General features: G+C 40.7%; 1 protein-coding gene across 4 annotated transcripts in view; it reads left to right on the top strand.

Annotated features, from left to right (window-relative positions):
- PIK3CB (phosphatidylinositol-4,5-bisphosphate 3-kinase catalytic subunit beta) overlaps nucleotides 1–21357 on the top strand; it is a 103440-nt gene that overhangs the window by 19686 nt on the left and 62397 nt on the right. Inside the window, exon 2 of one of the 4 annotated variants that reach the window (XM_063339056.1) lies at nucleotides 931–1103. The exons of 1 other annotated variant lie outside the window; for it this stretch is intronic. The gene's annotated coding sequence lies outside the window, so the exon portion shown is untranslated. Of the gene's footprint in view, nucleotides 1–930; nucleotides 1104–1885; nucleotides 2026–21357 lie in introns of those variants that run through there. 2 more of the 4 variants (XM_063339057.1, XM_063339055.1) reach the window with 2 other exon arrangements.

Consider the following 21357-nt stretch of genomic DNA (forward strand, 5'->3'; position numbering starts at 1 on the left):
TCAAGAGAAGTTCCATATCGCACACGCTGTCCATAACAACACCATGCGTGACAAGAACATGAATATCATGCAAGTTTAGCAACTATAATCTGAAATATGTTGATAATTACTGATTGAGATCTCTTTACTCCCACTGCTAAGTACTAATGTTGTATTTGGAGGCATTCAAACCCAAAATGGAAAGGAAATTTGAAGTCAGGGATTACAACCCTACAGAAAACTCTGTGGGCAGATTTCATTGAAGTGTGTTCATAGATACAGCAGAAATTGTCTATACAAGACAATTTTTTAAATGCTTGGGGCTTTATGCATCACAGATGCTTGAAGGTGTCAGTATTCAATTGAAAAGATGTCAGTGCAGTAAACAGACTTTGAAGATTCTGAATTGTAGCCCTCTGCTCAGTCTAGTAAACGACTCACATCATAGTTGACTTACACTTTACAAAGACTGCACTGGGTCTTGTAGAACAACCGTCTCATGTTGCAAGATCCAGAGTAAATAGCTCTTTTTCTAAAAAAAAAAAAAAAAAACAACAAAAAAAAACCAACCAACAAACATTATCTAGCCTTTCCAGGCACAAACCCATTTATCATCAGTGAGGCCAGCTAGCGAGCCAAGGTTTGAATATCTAGGTCAAGACTATCTGGAATATTTAATGTCAAAACCACAAGTAGTAGAATGGTTTGAAAATTTCGTAGCTGGGACTTTGTGCACTACTGGATTTCATTAATGCCTTATTTTTCAGAAATATGTTTCAGTAGCAATGTAAACTTTAAACAAAACAGACAAGTGGCTCAATGTGCTGAACTAAACTTTATTAATAGGACACGATCCATAAAGATGATACTGTCTTTGCATGATCTGTACACTTGCCTGATAAACCAGTTACTTTCATTTGAAATCTATTTGCTTTTTTTTTCCTTTTCCAGGAAGAAGGGAAGTCAAGTCAAGTTACCACACTCCTGCGGTGTGAAGCAGCAGCAGGACCTTCAGAGACAATGCCCGTAGTACTGAGTGGCCTTAAAAGAACTGGTTAAAAGCAGGAAGGGGAACTGTTAATTGGTACACCCAACAGATGGGCTGTGAAGACAGCTGACAGGTGGTAGGCAACGTTTCTCCTTGACTTCTGCCCTTCCACTGAGATTTGTCTAGATGTTGCGTTGCGTGCTCAGCCTTCGTGCAAAAATCCCATTTGCTGAAATAAGTGGGGAGATTGTTGTCCTTCCCATACACTTCCAGTCAATCCGTGTTGTGGTTGGTTGCTTTGGAACAAACACCTAAACATCCCCTAGATGTTTTCTAATCCAAATTTAATGAATCATTAGTGCCTTGAGTAAGTGGAGTTGATGAGGAAGTGAATCCATCCATCTTTCTATTTTCAAAACTGGAATAACTGGAAAAATGAATAGAGAAAAATAGACAAGGCTAATAATACAGCATGATTATTGGCATAGGGATGATAAAATATGCATAATATGATCATACTCTTTTTGAATGCGTACAAGGACACGCTGTGCTTTGCCCTCTGTTCGTTAAAGGCAGGAGGAATGTTACTGCTGATCCCGGCGGGTGGGGACGGGACTAGCTGCGTGCAAAAGTTGTTTGATTACCGGTTACGTTCTACCTTCCTTCTCTTTGATAGCTTCTTTTAAGCTTTAGCAAGCGGCTGGTCCGTCCCACGCCGCCGCCCGGGGCAGGGCCCTGCGGCCGCTCGCCGCCACCCCCGGCCGCGGCGGGAGCGGGGACCCGGGAGCGCCCGGGCGGGGCGGGGCCGCGCGGCGCCATTGGCCGCCGCCCGCCGTTTGATACTGAAAGCTGCGCGCGGATTGGCAGGCCGCGCCGAGGGGGCGGGGCGGGGCCCGAGGGCGAAGCGATCGCCTAGGTAACCCGCGGCTCCCCCTCCGTGCCCGCGGAGGCGGCAGCGCGGCGCGGCCCTCGCCGGTGGCGGCCTGAGGGAGCGGGCTCCCCGCGAGCGCCGGCGCCGCCGCGCTGGCTGGGGACGGCGCGGGGGACGGCGGCGGCAGGTGGGTGTTGTGCGGTCGGGCGGCCGGAGCCGGGTGTGCCGCGCTCCGAGGGGAGGGGACGGGACGGCAGCGGCGGGGCACCGGCGGGCGGGCAGGGCTGCGTGGCGGCGGGGCTTCCCCTCGGCCGCCACCGCCGGCTCGTTTCGGTCCCTCCCCGCCCCGCGGCGCCGAGCTCCGCAGGAAGAGGGCACTTCTCGGCTGCCGCTCGTTGCGACACGGCGGTTGCTCAACCGGGCGGGAGGGGCTGTGCCCGCTCCCCGGCGCGGGGGAAGGTGTGGGCAGCGGGGCGGGGGGGCCCGGCGGCTGTGAGCGGGGGCCCCGCTGCGCCGGAGGGCCCGGCGGTAACGGCCGCCGCGACAAGTGGCCGGGCTGGCGCACGCAGCCCGGGACGGCGGGTCCTTGTGCCCCTCTCGGCCGGGCCTGGCCCCCGCCGAGAGCGGCCCCGGCGCCTGGGGGAGACTGGGGGGGTCCCCAGGTGCTCAGCGCCGGCGCCCCGGGGAGGGTTCGCCGGACAAGGTCGGACTTTGCTTCATGCCTGGAGAATTTTTTAAATATTTCTTTTTTTTCCCCAAGCTGGGCGCTCTTAGTGATTGCCTTGTGATTTGTAAGGGACGTTCAGATTACTCGATACGCCCGGCTGTTTCCAGCTAAGTTTCTGGGCGCTTGTTTTCCTTCTGAGCCGCAGGAATTCGTGTGGAAAAGCAGCCTTTGGGAAACGTATTGCCAGCGAGATGCTCGCTCTCTGCGCAGCCCAGGGCGGGCGATGCACAGAGACGTCCCTTTGGCAGCGCGCTCTCATCCTACGCTTTCTCCACAGGCAGCTGAGCGCTTCCACAGCTTGAGGACCTGTTGCTGTGTAAGGGGGGAATAAATCTTCATTAGTCCCAAAGAGTTCCTGAAAGAGAAACGGAAACCTTTCATGCCAGAATCCCTGGTTTGTCGAGCTCCAGCACATGTGTGCTTACAGACTGATGCTGGATACCTTCCAAAATCAAGAAAGCTTAGGATTTCTCTTTCCCAGAACTTTCTGCATTTACAGACTTTCCTTGTCACCAGATAGGTTGATGAGTTTTGTTCATTTGGAATTGACAACTGTAGCCAAAGTAAATGTACTCTCTAGGTCAGTGCTGCTGCTAACGCTGTTGATGCTGCATTTTATTCAGGCTTAGGAAGTTCTTGAAGCTGGGCATTACTAGAAACCCCAGTAACATGTTATTTATGTTTTCAGGACTGTAGTTTAGGGTTCAAAGTTACGTGAATACATGAAGGATGTCATAGAAATTTGGTCGGCCTGTGGTCTGTAGTATTAGCTAGACTCCCACAACTGTGGGTCTTCAAAGATTAATTAAAAGGTGAAATAAAACTTTGTAATACTTTTGCTTTTAAGAAAATTGCACATAAATAAATATTGAATGTCCATACACTTATCAAAAGGTTGCGAAGTCTAGTGGAACGCGTTAAGGTGGGTGGTGAATCAATCGCCAGGTCATTTGGAAACTTCAGTCTAGAAGCTTCAGTTCAGACTGGTGATGGTTTTTCAGGTTTCGGAAGTTTTGTGCCACCAAGCAGTGCTTTTCAGAAGAGTGAGAGAAAGAAAAGGATTATTGGAAAAAAAAATTGTTGTTAACTCTTTTTTTGGCCTTTTGAAAAAGAGTATCAGAGATATCAGTAATATCAAGAATGTTTTGTTGTGGACTGATGGTTGAACTAGCTGATCTGTAAGGTCCCTTCCAACCTAGGCAATTCTATGATTCTATGACTTGGAAATGTGCTTGGGTGGGGTTTCAGCCTGTAATTAAATGGATTTTAAAAATTTAAAAAGGAACTTCCTCCATACATCATCTTAAAATATTTTTCTTGATACCTATTTAAATATCTGTTTTTCCTGAATAAAAATCACTTCCGTTAAGTCAGGTTTCACTTCCTTGGAATATCTGATGTCATAAATTTGCTAGTTCTCCAATTGTCTATAGACTTGTGTCAGAACTCCAAATTCTAGTGTAGGAAACCCTTGGTAAAATACAAAATAATAAAAAAAATTCTTTCTTTGGTTCTTGTGATATAGTAAAGCGAGACCGTATCTTGCGTCTTCTCCCTTGTTTCACCACTCCTTTCCCTTTTTTGGAGGTTGAACATAGAGGCAATAGGCTTGTGAAACGTTGCACACTTTTTTTTTTTTAAAGTTTGTGTGTCTGCACTATGCTCTGTCAGGACAAACTATCAGAATGGCGTATATACAAGGAGGGTGCAGGAAAAATGCTAGCTGTTATTATTGAGAAGTTGGGTGGAAATGCGGGCTGGTGTTCAGGCTGTTCAGCTGGAAAGCTGGTGTTGTGTCTCAGTGAAGAGAGGCACAGAGGTCAATAGCTGAAGTGCTTTTTCATAGATCTAGAGATACACATGGAAGTTTTGCCCTGGGTTCTCTAAAAGTTGCCACCAGTTAACTTATCTGAAAATAAATAGGTGGGTGGTTGGGCTGTGGAATGTGGCATTGTGTTTTATGCAAAGTCCGTGGGGCTGCTTGAGTTTGAGGTGGACCTTCTGACTCCACATGCTTGGTAGCAGCAGCAGCAGCCCCTTCAGTCCTGGACTTAACCCTTTTCACAACTGGCGGTTTCTGTGACAGCAGGCCAGGAGAGAAAAATCTGCAATAAGGATCATTTACACAGTTACACAGAAAAGCTTGCTTGTTTGGTTTTGTTTTTCAGTAAATGTGTGTTTTTACTCAAACTGATACGCTTGGAGCAGTGACACACATGCTGTTAAGTACTACATCTCAAATCTCGATTCATTTGGCTCAGAATATGAGGACTTCGAATTGCAGAGGGCTAGAAAGAATATTCAGTATTAGTGTCTGAGTGCATTAAACAATTTATTTTGTGGCAGTGCTGTTAGTCCTCACCGTCACTCAGCAGGTGAAAGTTTCGGTGTGTTTTGTTTCGATAACTTCATCAGATCAGGTGGCAAAAATCATCTTGCACTAGAAATTAAACATTTTTTTTAAAATAAATTTTTATAAATCAGAGTAGTAACTTGTAATCAGGCAATTTTGCTTTGGGTTAGTAATGTGTATACTTACTGTCAAGGGGTAACAGCAGGTAACAAAGTGGCAGTTGTGTCAAAAAATCACAAATGGGAGATTCTGCAAGGTTAAGGCTACATGTTTTTGTATAATGCCTGAAGTACCAGTTAGTTTGTGTGCAACATTGACCAATCTGTTTTACAATCAGTCAAATTTACATGGGTAAATCTTTATATCTCAACCTTAGGTGGAAATAAATTCAGGAATGTGGTTGCATTTACATATTTTAAGAGTGGCAGAGTAAGGCCCTCATGTGCAAATGCTTGTGCATATGTAGCTACCAAAATAATTGAATTTACATACTAGCTTCAGAAGATTAAAGAAACAAATACTGACACTGATGTGTCAAAAAAAGCTTCCTTTGAGAAGCAGGATTGGAGCAATTATACTGTCTCCCACTGCTAATTTTTTTTTTTTTGGAGGGGGGAGCAAGCAAGTTGCTTATTTGTTTTGGTTTTGGCAGTTTTAGGTAAACTGAAAGTTTAGGCTTTAGCCAAAGTTTAATTGCTAGCATGCTACAGAATACGGCCTTTTGTAAATATGGCCGTATGCAAATAGCGGACCCAGGCTGTCCTCGGGTACCTTCTTTGCTGCTTCCACTTCACAGCTTTGGCCCTCGGCCATGGGAGGAAAAATGCCCCAAATCTTTTCCAGTTGTATTAAAAAGGGGAAGAAAAAAAGAAGGGGGGGCAGCTGTGAGAACTTCCATTATTCAGTTTCTTATCTGAGATACTCTTGACTTAAAATTGTGAATTAACTGAACTTGGGAGTAATTTTGTGTCTTTGGAGCTAAATCTACATATATATAAATATTTTTTGTATTTACTTTAACAAAAGTGTAAGAGTTACGAGTAGTATAATTTTTCTCTTGATGCAAAATATAAATTTGCTACTCGTAGCTTACTTTTGTTTCTTCCAAAATTGTCAAACTTGCATATTTTTGATAAGTAGTGTTGTGTTAAATTTTCATGGTGAAACTGAATTGTAAAGGATGCTCGTCTCTTTCCAGAATATCTTGCTATGGTTTCCAATAGTTATTCTGATTTTTAGAGTAGCTTTGTGAGTTCTACATCACAAAATATCTTAAGGGAACTCCATCAACGATATCAGTGTGTAGTTTTATGATTGTGTAACTTAACTCTATGTGTTGCTGTAGTGCTGAACAGTTTTACTTCCCACTTTAAGTTGATAAATCATCCCCAGATTTTTTACTACTACTGGTCTTTGGGGTTTTTTTTGTAACAGAATCTTTGAACAAGTAGGGTACAGTTCCTTGGGGCAGGGGTATGGAGTGAGTTGACCTGATGGGATAGATCTGCCTCTAATAATAAAGTACTTCTGAGATATTAGATTCAAGAAGAATTTTGAATCTTGCATATAAAATAGCTGTGTAAATACAATAATTTTTTTTTCCCCACAGAAACTATGACGATTCACTGGGAAAGGTATGCCCTGTAATGGAAAAAAACCCCAAAACATCTATGTTGTGGGTTTAATTTTTGTGCCTGTATGTGATGGTATCTTTCTTCTTTGCATGAGTTTACTTGTAAGAAGGGAGGAGGCGACAGCCCTGTGATTTCTAATTTCTTTTTATGAGACCCAAGTAATCGGTGTGTTCTCATTACTATCTTTTGAAGATCAGTTTTGGGAACTACCAAAGATTTAGACTGAAGAGTCTAAACTTCTTTTCACAATGTTCTTATGAGGCTTTTGTTCCCAGATTTCTTGTATCCAGAGCAGAAAGCAGAGGCTTTTGTTCATGCATTAATTTGGAACTGATGAACATTTTTAAGTGATGTGGAGTCCATTAGGAGCTTGCACTGTTTGGGTCATTCTTGTCATCCTCTTGCCCCCAGACACCGTATATCCACTGGATTAAAAAACAGCTATGAAAGGATTCAAAGATGAGTTAGACAATGTAAGTTTTGAGTCTGCATCAACTGGCAGTATGTGCGCAATAGCTTGTTTGGATAGCAGAGGTAGATAAATAGTTCTGTGGAAGTCACGGGCGTGTTTGTGGTTTGTGTTGTCAGTTAATAAGAATTAATAAGAATATTAGTGTGTCTTTGGTTTTACGATACAGTATTGTTGTGGAGCATTTGCTAATTTTCAGTGTTTCTGAAAGTCCTTTGTTGACTGAATGCACAGAGTGTATCTTTAACAAAGCAATGAAATATTTAAAAAAACTAAGCATAAGAATAATGAGTTGTTTATGAAAGCTTTTGTGTGGAATGTGCAATAGCTGGTGTTCTGTAGGATCAACCTGACATTGAAAGAGGCTCACAGTCCTGCCGTCAAGTGGGGTTGTGACAGATTTAATGCAGAAGACTTGTGCTTGTATGCAGCTACAGAGTGCTAGAAGCAGTTTAAAAACCAGAGTAGATGGTAGATGGTTTGGAGAATATTGTAAAAAAACCTCTAGAAAATAGAATAACTGGTAACATTTGTAGTGCTTGAGATTCTTGTGGTAGCTACCTGTTGAGCAATGCCTTTTTTATCTTTTATAAGGCGCTTGAGAGAGAGATTTTGATATTGCTGCATCGTTTTATTTTCTAAGAATGAAATGTGATATTTTGAAATGTTATTTTCAGTGAACAATTTTATGTTCATGGGTATAGAATGCTAATAACAGAAAAATATGAAGCATACCTGATTTTAAAGACAGATTACATTTGTTTCACTACAAATAACTCCCCAAAAGACTGCTTTCGAGTGGTGCAGTGTGGTGGTTTTCTGTCGCTGTTGTGAGTATTGCTATTTAGCGTTGTGTCCTCTGGAAGGCTGTGAGTTGGCCTGTGGTTTGTGCACACGCACACGGGGACAGACACATGTACACACAGAGGAGAACCAGGTAAACAAAGGTAAATGTTGTCAGTAAAAACTCGAAGCTAAGTACAAAGTTGATGCAGTAGAAAGAAGCACATAAAATGTCATTTAAAAATGATCTTGGGCGCTGTATCCCGTTACTGATTGGCTTCATGCTTCACATTCCTTCCTCTGTTTTTGAAAAGCACTTCGGTCCTTAAGCCTGTACTTTTTTCCACTTCATCCACCTTTCAGTACTCCTGGTTTTTTTTTTTTTAAATTTTTAAGGTTTTTTTTTTTTTTTTTTCTGTAGTCTGTCATTAAATACACTCCTCTTGGCTTATGCCTTCTCCCCAGAATCCCCCATTATTTCCCTCCCAACCCCCAAAGAAATGAAGGACCTGTGTGTTAGTCCTATGTGAGTCTTCTCTCTGTTAAGTGTCGTGTCTTTTTAGGCAGCTGGTTCTTGGAGGCATAGGCTGGTGTTCCTTACAGTGCCCTGGGGGTCCTGGCCTGAGGGTGCCGCTTGGAAATAATTTATGCTTTACAAAGTATAACATTCTGTAGGGTGGAATCTGCAGAAGACAGCACTCTGGTGCCAGCTGTGGGCGGGAAGGAACCAGTAGTTCCTTCCAGGCTGGGAAGGAGGGGACGGCGCTGGTGAGGCCTCAGCAGCCCGGGGCTGGGTGGGATGGCGGGGAGATGTGGGCTCGGGGTGGTGTTACTGGATCGTGGTACTGGGAGGCCTGCTGTTGGATCACGTTTGTTTCACTGCTTGAAGGTGGCTGGAAATACTGTTTGTTCTCTGCTGATGTTGAATTGTTGGGATGTTTCTTTTTCCCTGATCCCTTTTGGACTTAAATGGGTGTTGCTAGGGGAGGCAAGGCCTTTGGGGTCCACCATTTTGTGTGGTGGTCTGAAACTCACATGGGCTTGGAGTACTTGTGTTTCTAGCCTTTTGTGCCGAGTGTCTTCCTTTTGTTTCAGCTGATACACGGGAGGACCTCTGAATTTGCTATCTGGTTATCTATATGCCCTGCTAAGGATGCAATTCAAGATGTCAGTGAAGATGTTTAAGGAGGATTGTCTGAGCCATAACCAGGGATCCTCTAGGCAAGGAAGAGTTAGTACTTGGTGTACAGACAGCAGTAAACAGGTCGCGCGTCTGTGTATGCAGTCTGTGTAAGCATATGAAATGGCCAAATGTCAATGAGACACAGCAGAATATAAGTCCTGTTACTAATTTAACAAAAAACCCAATAATGAGTCCAAACCTAGTAGGAAATAAAATTTTAAATGTAGCTTAACCTGAAAGGAGGTTGGAGCAAGGTGGGAGTCGGTCTCTTCTCCCAAGTAACGGGCAACAGGACAAGAGGAAACGACCTCAAGTTGCACCGAGGATGTTTAGACTGGATATTAGGAAAAATTTTTTCACCAAAAGGGCTATCAAGCATTGGAACAGGCTGCTCAGGGAAGTGGTTGAGGCACCATCCCTGGAGGTATTTAAAAGACATATAGGTGTGATGCTGAGGCACATGGTTTAGTGGTGGAGTTGGCAGTGCTAGGTTAACGGTTGGACTCAATGATCTTAAAGGCTTTTTCCAACCTAAACAATTCTATGATTCTATGTTTTTATTCTTTCGGTTTTCTCATGTCAGATTTGAATGGAAGTTTTATGGGAGTCTTACGTGCACCATGACATCAGGATTAAGCCATAATATCAGTACGTGAAGAACGCGTGTCTGTGTCTGCTGAGGTATTTTAAATTATTTACTTGTAGTAATAATTTAAGTGTGAAGAGGTGTGTGTATGTGTGTGGAGAAGAGCTGTCTTGTTTTTCTTTTCATGGGAGGACTGTAGTTGGGAAACTGTGATAAATGCTGACTGGAAAGTGAGTAGTAGTTTCTGAACCCTCTTGAGTGAAGAAAAGCATCATTAGCCTGGCAGATTGTCAGCAGCAAATGGTACATTAATTTTTGGCACAAAACTCTTGCTAGCAAAAAAAGAGACTTTCCTTTCTGTTGTTAATAATAAAAATGATGAGGGACTGATTATCTGTTCTCCAGGCTGGTGGTGTTCAGCTTCTTTTTAATATCCACATAAGACAGATGCAATGCTTTTGGCAAAAGTCCTTTTATATTTCGTTAAAAATAAAAAAATACTTTCTAATATACAGAAAGTCTACATGCATCTACATAAATAACTCTTCTTTAAATAACTTCATTATGATTACGAACTATTACAAACTGTGTATAAACTATCTAAAAATGTCAAACATTATTTAAAGATAAAGAGATACCAGTATTAAGATGTGTATTGAACTGTATGGAATATGTTGAGTCTCATCCTAGGCCAGTTTTACTTCCCCAGTGCTTCAGACGTACTGTTTCATGTCTACGCTAGTGGTAGTAATATAAGGAAGTAATATTTTTTATTTAAAATGTTTATTTACACTTGAATTAGGTGATCTCAAGCTATGTTGAAAATTTTAGTAAGCTCAGCATAATGATCTAACTTTATTTTTTACCCGAATAATAATGAAAGCATTTTTCTTTAGTAATTTGTTGCTTTAAGTGTTAGGGTACCATTTTTTAATGCTCAGTGTGATTCTGCATAAGTTCTTACAGTTCAGCTAATGCAAGTACATAGAAGTTGTTTATTTTTATATGGCAGTCTTTTGATAATGACAGTAATTTCTACTTCCTTTGGGTGCTGTACATAAATCTGGTATATGAAGAGCTACAGTGATTAAGAATAGCAGGAAAGTACACATAAAAAGGAAACATTATTTAGTAGGAATTGAATTCTTCAGTAAGAACAAGATTTGCAAGAATGTGAAGATGTAATTAAAAAGTTAGAAGTAATGTTGAGACCACAATCAAGTCTTCCTCATTTCTCATCTGAATTTATAATAGTTTCATCAAGATTTGCAGTAGCTCTGTATCTTTTGAAATTGAGTGTGCATATTGGGTGCTTCCATAATTTCTGTCACTGCAAATACCCTGGATTAAAACTCACTTTGATTTGCTATTTACCACAAAATGACGAAACTCCTTATCTGTTTCCACTTTTTAAATAAAGAACTTCTCTTTTTTCCTTTACTCCATTTTGTTTAACTTGAAAGCTTCAGCATTAATTTACTTGGGTGAGAAATACTGTGGGTGAAGCGCTGGCTAGGGATTTGTAATAATTAGATTCTGTTTGCAAGTGTGTCACCCGGCTGCTGTGTGAGTTTAGAGAAGTTTGGTTATCACGGTATGTTTTCATCGGTGCATTGGGGATGAGGTGGCTATTTGCTTGGTAAACTTTTCTTGTGTTTACGTCCTTGAACGTACATAATGTCAGCTGTCATGGACCTTAAAGTATGTGAGATTCTACTTTAGGATAAATGCAGACGCTTAATTGAAAAATACTTCGTAGCAGCTATGGTAGTTAAAATAAATAGCAAATAGGTTTTATGTGCTTTATATTAGGATAGAGAAAAGGTAAATATATTTTTAAGTGGCCCCATTTAAAACAATCCATTTAAATGGGTACATACAATCATCTCAGCTGATGCACAGCCTCACTTTGCCTAGTATCTGTGAAAATGCTTTTGTTGACAGAAAATCTCCTTTATTGTATTTTAAAAAAAAAAAGAAATTATTAATAAAAAGTAGGTAGAAGCAGACCATATTATAGCAGCTAAAGTATTTTTAATGCATCATATTAAAAGATTAAAAAGTTAAGACTCTTTAGAGTATGGTTGTCATGGGAATAGAAATTTGAATGATTAACCCCCTTCTATTTATAGCAGTTTTCTCTGAGTTAATATTCCTGTTCCAGTTAATTTCTAGGTAAATTTTATGAGAAGGGAGAGCAATTCTTGCCTTAGTCTATAGCTGCAGCTAATCATTTTAGTGTCCTCAAGTTACTTTATTTTTAATATGAATTTCACAAATCGTGCTGCTGTATTTTCAGATTTATTTGTACTTTGATAGCTTGTCAACTTTTATTGCATGCAACTACAGGATTTAAAGAGGCCTTCAGCATTTTGTTGGCTTCTTTTGTCCTCCCATCACTACTTGCTGTTTTTTAAAATACTGGTATATCAGTGCTTAAGACTGATCTTCTGGGGTTATGGGCTCATGAAAACGAGAGATGCAGGCTGTGTGCGCTATGCTGATAAAGCTCAAAAGAGCCAGACCTAATATATACCACTTATTATGACAATTTTCCACCCTCTTGATGCCAAAAGTGGCTTCTTCATTGTTAATTTAATTGGGGCTTGTTGGCCAGGAAAGTAGCGTGCTACTTTTAATTTGTTTTTTAACTCTATTTGTGGAGTAATAAAGGGTTTCTACTTATGTAATGGTGGTTTTCTTGAAAAACGGGCAGTGTGGTTAATTTGACCCTTGATATAAGGAGTCTTTGGAAACAGCAGCATTCCTGGAACTTTCAGCTCGTGCTTCTACATCTTGGTGATTAACAGACCCAGCTAACCTGAAAAAAGATTTCTTGGGATGCGGTGGCAAACGAAATGGTGTCAGTGGTGTTTAATTTTCTGTTCTTCTGTGATGTATTTTTTTTTCCTTGTGATTTACTTAGGAGAAGTAAAATAGGATTATAGAGGGGCTTTGTTTTCTTTCTAACTTATCATGGGAGAGAATTTGAAAGGAGTTAAGGCAAATATTTTTCAGGTCTTTCCTCAAGACTTGGACCCCCTGGTAAATCCCTTTTTTGCTGTTAAGTGTGGTGGTGAGAAATTTTTATCACTGTCAAACCATTTTTGTTTGCGTGAATACTGAAAAGCCTTTGCTTTCATTTGCAAGAGTTGCTTTTTTGACTTCTGATTTTTATGGCATATTTTAAGAATTGCTTTCTTAACTGCAAACGCTGCTGCTCCAGTGCTCTTGTGTGTGCCCAGGTTTATATACCTTGTATATTACTACTACTGTTATTTGGAGGTGAAGCAAGTTGTTGTGATGTAGTGAAGTGGTAAAGTCTCTCTGGTGGTTTGCTCTGGAAGGAAGAGGAGCTCATTTTTACTTAGCAGAGAAAGAGATTTTACGTGCCTATTGCTAGAAACTGCTGTAAATATTGATCTTGTAATTCAGTGGTAGCGGGAGGATAAATACATTCTCCAGCATGCGTCTGCTGCCTCCTTGCTTCAGTCCTTCCACACCTTGCCTGTGAAGAAGTCAGAGAACGCATCACTTTTAGTCCAGCTTTTGTCAGGTTCCTCTTTAGTCTTGTGGCTTTAGAGATGTTACACAGAACATTAACAGGGCTGTATTCTTTCCATCTTGATGGTCATGATTCAGCTCAGCATCAGGAATTGCTTTGCAGCTTGATCGTATCGAACATAGAATTATTCTTAAGCTGGTTAGAGCAGTTCTATTCACCATAGCATCTATGATACTACGGGTAAGAAGTCGCTCATCTGTGTTAGGGATCTGCCAAGCAGATTGCTTTCTTTATGGAGGAACCTTATTCCCCAAGGATTTCTGTGCTCTGCCAGTGCTGCTATTGCTACTCTTCCTGCAGAATTCATGCCCATGTGCTGAAAAGGGTACCTAGAGCAAGTCACAGCTCTAGCACTACTATAGCTCGATTCCTTCTCAGAATATAGAAGAAAATCTCTCACTGCAGTGTTCCCTGGTGCCATGAAAAGCTTTTACTTCTGCCAGAAATAAGGTAGTTCTTTAATCTACTGAAACGCTTTCATTAATGAATGAAGCTGAAAACTGCCATATAGTCTAAATTACTATGCTGAGCATTGCAGCTGAGGGAAATAGAGGGTTTGGGGTTTGTGTTTTTTACATCGTGTTCTGTAATTCTAGGTGCTATGTCTAAAAGCAGTGTAAAATGTATGAATACTATTCAAATCTGACTTTTGGATCCAAATCCAGATTTGAACTGTTGATTTAATGAGGAGGATTGTGGTTTGTGTGGTTTTTTGTTTGTTTGTTTGTTTTAAACCAAGCACTCCCCTGTGTCTAGCCTGGGAGTAGTGCAAATTTGGGGTTCTTAAATTGTGTGACATTATGTGTTGCTATGCTGAAATTATGCTTGATATTTTTACATTTTTTTTCTGAAAAAAAAACCCGGCTTCAAAATACCCACCCAAAACTCAACCAAACTTCCATGAGCAGAGCCTGGTAGCTGCATACTTTTTGAGTTATTCTTCCTGGTTTTGATATGTAGTAACTTTCATAAAGAAACCTGATCAAATTTATTAATATGGAGGGGAATCTTTTTTTTTTTTTTTTTAAAATAAAAATTGCTGGTGGTGCTAGGAGTTATTTGTCAGCTCTAAGATGACAGAATCTTTGATCCCTTTTTCTTGTGGATGTACCAGATGGTAGAGAAAGTTATAGAACCTCTATGTAAAGAGGCGTTAAGGAAGACAGTCTATCAATATATATTGCATTGCAGCTCTTGTTATATTGAAGATAAAATAGTTAATGAAAGGGATAAAATAATCTTGCTATAAATGTAGATATTAATGCAAAGGATTGTATTAGAACCTGGGAACGTGATTGTTTAATTTTATATTAGAAAACTTGGTCTCAAAATCACTCCTAGATATGTTCTGTATTGTAAACTGTGCACTTACTATTGCCATTGTCCCGCCAATCTTAAATTCATACATAAGGGCTATAAGGAATAGGGATATTGTAAAGCTTCTGTCTTTTCAATGTTTCAGAGGAAGTGTAAGAATTATAAGCCCAAACTTGTATTCAGGCTTGCAACTAGTTTTCTGTTAGTTCTGCCTGTTTTTCCCCACCTGTTTAAATGCACATCAGGTTTGCTGTTGAGCGGCTAATACAAGCAGGAGGAGGCTGTCCTTGCTTTCTTCACACTCTGGTCATCTTGCTTCCACGTTCCCTAGTGACACTCTCCCTTTCTGTTTGGTAACACAGCCGAGGTTCTTGGAGGCCTTCCATAGGCACACCGACAACACAAATTTGTACATTCTGGCATATAACATGCAACTCCTTTGGTAACACCCTGAGTTTCCAGCACTGAAGTATGAGGCAACAGAAGTCTTGCTACCTGAAAGAGGAGGGAGTGGGGAGCAAGAGCAAATTAAAATGCAGAGTGTTTCATTACCTAAGAGAGCTTAATAGATTTGCTTGTGAATGTTGGATGTAGCTGAAGGTAAACTCCATTTGTTAGATGCTTGAAGTTTTCCTTCTTCATCACAATAAATATTAGTGATTATTTTTAGTTTCAGATAGTATTTACTATATACGTGATATTAGCGATGAAATACTGTTAATATTTATCATATGGTAATATTTGGAATCAAACAGCAAGTTGGACCCCAGCAGCATGTCTTTGAAGTACACTTAGCTAGACGTTGCTGTGCTTGTTCATAATCCTTGCAGTCCACACTTTGGAGTTTGTTTTAATCATTAAGAACAAATTGGTATCTAGAGCAGAGTGGGAAGTAGCTTCACAAAATGGCTCATAACAATTAATTGCTGGAAAATTCATTGTTTACTCTTGTTATTTAAATCTAAATATGCACATAACAAAAAAGCAGAATTTGGAAACTAAATAGAAGTAAATTTGCATAGTTTCACCATATTAGGCGTTTAACATAATGTAAATGGGAAGTGAAACATCAGCATGTGAACGTAGTGAAGAAAATAGACTACACAGATCACAAGAAACAGAAATCGCGAGTAGTCCTATTAATAATGTTTCAAATAACTAAATAATTGTGATAAGATCTTTGCAGAGCTAAGATGAAGACTCACAGTTTTATTTCTCTGCAAGTAAATATTTATTCATTTAGTAATTTTCGGGCGGAACCAGTAGGGTTTTTTTGCAGTGCTTTGACATCTGTGATACGGTAGTAAGTAAAAAATGCGTCAACAATTAGGGCCATATTCAGGTGTGCTGAATTGTGAGGAAATGCCTCATCAGTGAGAGCTGTGCACCTTCAGTCTTTCAGAGGGAAATCATGGAGATGGACCTCATAAACTTTAGGATGTCTGAAAATGGCCTTGAGCTCATTAAATGAATGTAAGATTCCTTTATCAAAAACCGATGTTGTGGAGGTAATTTTTTTCCTTAACAAGTCCTCGTGTTCCCTGTTATGCCCTGTAATTAACTTAGCTGCAAAAGTAGGTTTTGAAACAAAAGTGTGGGGCATAATTGTGGTGTGATACAGGACCAGAAGAACCAGTGCTTCACTGGCTCTTTAAGGTACAGGAATTGCTGTGCTGCTGGCAATTAATGCCCCCCTCCCTGAGACTTCTGTTTTCAAATACTGCTTTAGATGTAATGAGAATCCATGCAGAATCAATTGTTTTTGTTATTGCTGGCAATCTATTTTAGTGTTCAGAAAGATGAATTTTAGTAGTATGATGGCTGAGGGTGCGCACTGATTGCAGACCAGTTGATAGGCAGTTTGTTAACTCCTGCAAACGTCTCTGTAGATGTCACAAGGGCTTGTGCAGGGTGGTGGATTTGTTTGCAACTGCTCAGTGCTCGAGTCGGCTCAGCCTCAAGCCTTTGCGCTTCAGTATGTGTGTGCGAGTGTGCATATAGGTACGGATTTCTTGGAAGAGGAGCACTGCTCTGTGACCGTTGCTTCTAACTCTCCACTTCTGAAAGCCAGATTTAGTGAACCAGATCTAGAAAAGTGGCAGCAGCGGCCTGGAGGTGTAAGTGATCTGTGGGCTCTGGGAGGTGGTGGGAGAGTTTACGTCTTCACACGGATGAATGAGTCTGTTCAACCTAAACTATTCATTTCTTTGTCACAAGCTTTGGAGCTACTGAACCAGTTGGGTAATCACTTGTGTCCTAAACTGGATTGAAACTGGAAATGAGCTGGAAAGTGTTACTCATTTGACTCCATGTTTATCAATCAACATAAAGGAAGTCTAAGCACTTGTTTGTGAGTCATCTGAAATCATAAAAACACTGCTGTTTTTGTAAGAGGGTCACATGCAGCCTAGAACTTTGTGTTTTTTTGAACTCTAGAGTACCCTCAGATCTAGTACATCTCCAGCCCAGACTCTCTCCTAGGGTGTTCTGGTGTTCTGCGGTTGCCGTCAGAAGTTATCAGTAGTGGCAGCCAGCCCTCCCTAATACTGAGTGCCTTTGCAGGGTCTCCCGCTTACAGAGACTTTGCTAATCTTGATTTCAGCAAACTGCTTGCAAACCAGAGGATGATTGCTTGTCTAACAGAATGAGAGAGGAAAAAATTGCCATCTACTAGAGTCTTTTTTTGTTAAGCTTCATTAACAGTGATGTCTTCCTCTTCTGCTTTGCCCAGAGGCGTTTCTTTTGAAGGTGGCAGAGCAGAAGAAAAACAGTTGAATCATTCTGAGAAAGTAATAATAAATTATTTTTGTTTAGGTTTTTGTTTGTTGATCCTAAATCATGCAGGTGATGCCTTGCCATCTGGAATTAATTGTTCTTTGCTCCTTTAGTTGTAGGTCCTTCATTTTTCAGTCCAGTAAGAACCCAAAGTCTTTTGCTCTTTTGTTGCCTTCATTGTAAGGACAAGAGATTGTCATTTGCCTCACAACTTCAATGGAACCGAGTGCTAAACCGCAGAGTAGGAGGATTGCTGGATTACTTAACCCTGGGCACCATCAGGATATATCACTGTGAAAGAGGGATTCCCCTCTGCCTCCCCCTCAGAATTAAATCCAAATGTCAGTAAATGACAGTGTTATAAATCAGTGTTTTCAAAATAAAGAGTTGATGAAAACTTGCAAGATCTTTTTAGTATTGTCTTACAGTTCTAAACTCAAAGGAGTGTGTGTAACCAAGTAAAAAAAAATTATTTATTGTAAAGCATATTAGTATGTGCTTGTGCGAGTATAAACTTCTGTTAAACAAGGCTGTTGGACACTGAAGGGGATTTTGGAGAGCTGAAGCACAGTTTAGTGAGGCTGGCTCTCAGGGCAGGGAGAACGTGGCTTTGTTAGAGGGTGATTCTTAGCAGTTGAGTGCAGAGCTCCTGCTCTGAATCACCCACTGGATTAATGTAATTATGATATCCAGTTCTCTTTAATGAAGACATGTGACTGAATTTAGCTTCAAATTATGTTTCTAACTGTTATCCATTTAACTTAAAGAATAACATTGACCTGCATTTTTAGTTAGTCATGAAAACGCTTTGTGGTCTTTTTGTCTGTCTTAAGGAAAAAGAAAGGCTGTAAACTGGCTTGTAGTTCTGACATAGATCTCTCTTTGCAACTCATTTGGCTTAGAGCTTGGTATTCTGCAGTTTCTGTCTCTGCTTGGTTTTGTTTTGTGCTTTTTTTTCTGTGGGTATTTTTACGGGATGACAGCTTGTAGCTATGTGCCTGTTTTGGTTAAAAGGTTTTGTACGAGATAGGTGGGTTTCATAGAGCAGTTGTGTTCTGCATTGTAAAGAGGCACATTTCAGAAAAGCTTGAGGCTTTTTTTTTAGAAAAGGATATTATTGGTTTTTGACTAACCACCACCACCTGTGTAAGTAGAACACAAGGAAGAAAGAACACTGCTGTGTGTGTAGCAGTACGCTGTCCATATCAATAAAATATTTTTACTCTTGATATTAGTGCAGAAATAAGTGCCACCTTTAAAAGGTCAAAACTGGTCTCTGCTGTTGAAGAGACTGTGGACGCTCCGTAATGATGCTTACATACGGTTCTGCTGTGTGGATCAATCTGCACGGAGCGCTACACAACATATAAGAAATAATTTTTTCAGATTCAAGCTTTAACTTGCATTTTCAACATTTGCACTATGATGCCCAATATATGGAAGTTGGAAGTTGCTGTGATTTAGCCAAATGTGCACTGCTGCAAATTCCTTTTCTTACAGTTTTAATTCCTGAATTTGGGTTGTAATGGCTTAATTACTGATAGTGAAAGTTCCTGAAGAATTCTGCACCTGGTATTGTTGAAATTTAGGATTGGGGAATGAGGGAAAAGAATGTTGCTTTATATTTCTCAGTGTTTTTTTGATTTGAAGGTATTTGGTGTATTTGCTGATGGTTAATCCTCTCTTGTCTGAGACTCTGTGAAATGGCGAGTTTCTTGGTTGCTGAGTGGCTGTGACAGCAGCTAATTCAGCTTGACATTCACTTGTCCAGTCTTCAGTGCTATTGAGAGCATGAAATGCACGAGACGGCTTTGAGGTAGCTGAAGAAGTGAACCAGAAGCTATAAAATGCCCTAGCAGTACGTTTCTCTATGTATCAATGTCTAAAACATCTCCTCGTGCTCTCAGCGCTGGTCCTGATGCCTTCCTCAGTGCGTCTTCCAGAGTAGGAGGTTTATTTGCAGAGAGGAAGATACTCCAGAAACTTCTGCATCATGTCATTCAGCCTACTCAGAGTTCCTCATCCTAAAGCAAACACGGAGTATTCTTTCTAACAAACAGGAGCTTGTCTGATGGGTCCAGAAATTGTTATAGAGGAGAAGACCATAGGGCCACAATTAGCCCAGTAGTTTCTATGCGGCATCTTATATTGCTTATGAATTAATTTTTCTTTTTTCTTTTTTTTTTTCTTTCTTTGTGAGTGGGTTACTTCTCTGGCTTATAATGGTTTCTGGTTTACATTAGATGCCACACAGGAGTTTTAGGCAAAAGTGTCTTATACATTTTCCCCCTTTCTTCCCTTCTGGTACAATTTTTTTGGTCATACGTTCATCAGTGTTTCTGTGGACATGAAGAAGTATAGAGGGTACCTATGGAACTGTGGAAAGTTTTACTATATTGTCACAGGCATTTTGATTGCCACCACACAGTTCTATGATTCCTGAATTATTTAAGATTGTTAATGTTTTCTCTAAAACAGTTATGATTTGCATAAAACCGGTATCTGTGTAATAAAGGTGTAATGAAAGGATTCACGAAAATGATTATTTTGTAAAACACAATTTCTCATGCAGAAGTTGCAAGCTGAAGTGGAATAGGATTGCTGTTAGGTCCGTGGTGGCAGTTTCTATAGAGGTGGTATGGGGGTGGACCCAAGGGCAAGTGCCCAAGGTGTTTTTGTGTTGTGTTTTTGGCTGAGCTCATGGTCAAGAGCGACCCATCAAGGAGGCCCCACTGGTAATGTCCAGGTGACAGTTCTAGGTTTCCCATGTTCCCCAGAGCGATGCAGTGGGGAAAAGGTGGGTGCTCATCAGTTTGGTTTTGTTTTCATCGCTTGAGAGAGTTGCTTCAAATCTTTTCTGATCTTTACTCTGTTCCCAGGGATTATGCTTGCACGTTTCTTCTGTAGTTGGAGTTCTCACTACCTGTTCACGGTAGTTAAAAGGCCAGCTGGGTTTGTACCTTGCTTTGTTAGGTGACATAGTCACCAGCCTTTGAAAAATTTTCCACTCATGCTTTGAAGGTAGAAAGTGTACTGACTGGCATATGAAAGGTTGACCATGATGTGGTCTGCAGTTACGCTGATAACCATCTCTCATAACCTCTGTTCTGCTGGTCTGAAAAACAAGAAAGCTTGGTTAGCTAGAAAAAGAAAGCTGCACACTGTCATCCTGTACTGAAGGGTTTGTTTCTAATGCTTGAATATAGTAGTGGGTAGTTTGTCTGTACGCACCAGAAATGTTGTAAGGTCTGGAGGACTAGCCGTTCCCCTAGCTGTCCTCGGTGTACAGCTGATTGCAGAGGACCAGCAGGAAGCCTGTTGTCAGTGTCATGTCCGAATTGCAGTGGAGATGCAAACTACTGGCAGAGTAGAGGGGGAAAAGGATGGGGAGCCATAGGGAATCCAGCAGAAATCTAGCAAGCAAGAGGCTGTGGAGAACACGGGAACTGATAAACTGTGATAGGAGCTATTCACAACTTACTGGTTTGTTCAATGTGTACAGTTTATGGACCCTAAATGTTTTCTGGGCTTCATGCATGTGCTTGACTCCCAGTTTGGAAGCCAGTGCATTTCCCACTGTGCTAATACGCATTTCTTTCATTTCTCACCAAATTCTGAATAAGGTATGAGGAGCGTTAGCTCCCCTTGGCTCGCCAATGGCTTAGAGAGGGATACAGTGCAGGAGGTTGGCTGTCCGAGACAGGAATGATTTCAAGCATGACAGGAGCCAAGCAGCTGTCTCCTGTTCCAGGTCACAGTTTGCACTATATGATGCGAAGAGAAAGGAAAGAATGAGACAGAAGAAGGCTCTAAGCAGAAATTGCAGCACCAAAATGACTACCTGCTTTCTCTTCTGGTACTTGAGTTATTTCACAATTTGCAGGTTTGGTTTGTTTTCTTTTTTTTTAGTACCAGCCTTGTTTGATTTTCTTTTTTTTTTTTTTTTTTTTTTTCAAATGCAGTTAGTCAAAAATGTGAGAAACACATCTGTGTTACACATTGTTCCCATTTATGAACTTAATAAAATGGGTAGGTAGTATGGTATAGGGAAGGAAAAAGGTCACAATTTTTTCCAGTGTATTAGTGCTGATATTAGAAAACTAGTATTGTGCAGTTTGCCTGTGATT

This window comes from Chroicocephalus ridibundus, chromosome 6, assembly GCF_963924245.1.
Source record: "Chroicocephalus ridibundus chromosome 6, bChrRid1.1, whole genome shotgun sequence".
In the NCBI taxonomy this organism is placed as follows: Eukaryota; Metazoa; Chordata; class Aves; order Charadriiformes; family Laridae; genus Chroicocephalus; species Chroicocephalus ridibundus.